The 2,335-nt window shown below is 43.4% G+C and overlaps 1 non-coding gene across 1 annotated transcript; it reads left to right on the top strand.

Moving 5' to 3' along the window:
* The first annotated feature begins 1,897 nt into the window (after positions 1-1,897).
* On the top strand, positions 1,898-1,979 carry trnas-gcu (transfer RNA serine (anticodon GCU)). The gene has a single exon. It is a non-coding gene; the product is annotated as a tRNA-Ser (tRNA).
* The last annotated feature ends 356 nt before the right edge of the window (positions 1,980-2,335 follow it).

Below are 2,335 nucleotides of genomic sequence, written 5' to 3'. Positions count from 1 at the left end.
CCTGTGATGAAATTCAGCACAGGCTAATTTCTTCCCAGAAGGTGTTATATAACCACAGTGCAGATAAAAGTTCCAAATGTGATAACAGTGATGAATTAAATTCCATCATAATCATCACACTTCTATTCATTTCTTACGTAAGACAACCCATGATTCCTTTCCTTCAATGAAGATTTCCTAACTCATTTACTCCCATCAGGTGCTACCATGTGGCCTGAGCACAGTTGGTGAAAGGTTGTTGTTATTCCTGTGGAGACATTTGAGATGCTCATGACCACTTTCTCCAAGGTAGACTGCAGAGTGCTGTTGTCATACAAGATGCCACTAAACAGGTTGGGAGTAGAATCCTTCAGACTGCCAGATTTTGGTGCTCAATTTTCTTGACAGGCCTTCTAAAATCTGGTACAATTTCTTGAGTGAGACAAGCCGATTTCTTTTCATGGCTAGGTGCCTGAAATTCTCACTCTGTCCTGTTCAGTGGGACCCGGAGAGTACCTTGGCTTTTGGTGATCTCTCTCCTGGGCTCTGCCTACCTTCAATGTCAGTTGCTGCTCTGTTTTGTTGTGTATTACAGTAAATTGCAAGCCCCTGACTTACTATCTAACATGCATGCAGTGCCAGTGTCAGCCATGGTGCTTGGGAATGATGGGTGCATGATGGTGCATCCTCAATAAGACTTTTTTATTTGTTCATGGAATGCGGGCCTTGCTGGTAAGGCCAGCATTCATTGCCAAACTCAATTGCCCTGACTGCCTTCATGAACTGCTGCAGTCCACATGCTATAGTTACACCCAGGGTACTGTAAGATAGGGTGTCCCAGAATTTGTTCCAGTGAAGATTAAGGAACAATGATATATTTCCAAGTCAGGATGGTGTGTGACTTGGAGGGGAACTTGCAGGTGGCAGAGTTCCTATGCCCTTATTCTTCTTGGTAGTAGAGTTCATAGGTTTGGGAGGCGCTATCAAAGAAGCATTGGCAAGTTGTTGCAGTGCAACTTGTGTTATGATCCCCCTGGGGACCAATAACATGAAAGAACCAATTTTCCCAAATGAGAAAACCAATGGACAAGATTTCACTTTTCAAAACTTTTACTGTAACAATCAAACACAAAATTAACATAACTTAAACAGGAATTACAACAGGCAAATTGTGGCCAAATATAAACTATAAATTGCTCATTAAAGAACTGATACAACAAAGATGGATCTTACAGGCTTCACATGCTGCAGAAGAAATAGTCCCTGCCATGCTCTGGTGACCATAACATTCATATGGCTGACCCAGTTAAGTTTCTAGTCAATCGTGACCCACAGACTGTTGATGGTGGAGAAATCAGCAATTATAATGCTGTTGAATGTCTTAGATTTTCTCCTAGTGGTCATGGTTATTGTCTGACAGATATGTTGTGTAATTGTTGTTTGCCATAGATTATCCCAAACCTGGGTGTTGTCCAGGTCTTACTGCAAGCTGGCATGGACTTCTTCATTACCTGAGGAGTTGCAATTGGAACTGAACACTGCGCAATCATCAGTGAACATCCCCACTTCTCATCTTACGATGGAGGGAAGGTCCTTGCTGAAGCAACTGAAAATGATTGGCCAAGGACACTGCCCTGAGGAACTCCCGCAATTGGCCTGCAACCATTTTTCAGCATAGAATTTTCTTGCTGAGACCTATTGACTTTAATTTTACTAAGGTTCCTTGGGGCCAGAATCAAACTACTTTGGGGTCAAGGGCAGTCATTCTCACACCACCTCTGGAACTCAACTTTTTTGTTTATGTTTTAACCAAGACTGTAAAGAGGTCTGGAGCTGAGTGGCCCTGGTGGAACTCAAAGTAATCATTGTTGAGCAGGTTCTTGCTGAACAAGTGCTGCTTGATAGCACTGTCAATGATAGCGAGGTGGCCGAGTGGTTAAGGCGATGGACTGCTAATCCATTGTGCTTTGCACGCGTGGGTTCGAATCCCACCTTCGTCGTTACTTTATCAACTGTTTCCGCCTTATTGCTGTGATTTTGCAGAAGCTCTGCCTGGAATCACTGATGTGGTTCTCCAACCCAAGTTATGAGGCCAGCTTGCTTCGACTGTCAATGATAGCTTCCATAAGTTTGCTGAGATTGAAAGTAGATTGATGGGCGGTTATTGGATGGATTGGATTTGTCCTTTTTTTTTGTTGAGAGGGTATACCTGGGCAATTTTCCACTTTGTTGTGTAGATGCCAGTGTGCCAGAATGGTTTGGCTTGGGGCACATATAGTTCTGGAGCACAAGCCTTCAGCACTATAGCTAGAATGTTGTTGGGGCCCATAGTCTTTGCAGCATCCAGCACCTTCAG

Source organism: Cetorhinus maximus, chromosome 1 (assembly GCF_964194155.1).
Source record: "Cetorhinus maximus chromosome 1, sCetMax3.hap1.1, whole genome shotgun sequence".
NCBI classification, from domain to species: domain Eukaryota; kingdom Metazoa; phylum Chordata; class Chondrichthyes; order Lamniformes; family Cetorhinidae; genus Cetorhinus; species Cetorhinus maximus.
Note: the sequence above shows the minus strand (reverse complement) of the source record. Positions and strands in the feature narration are given on the sequence as shown.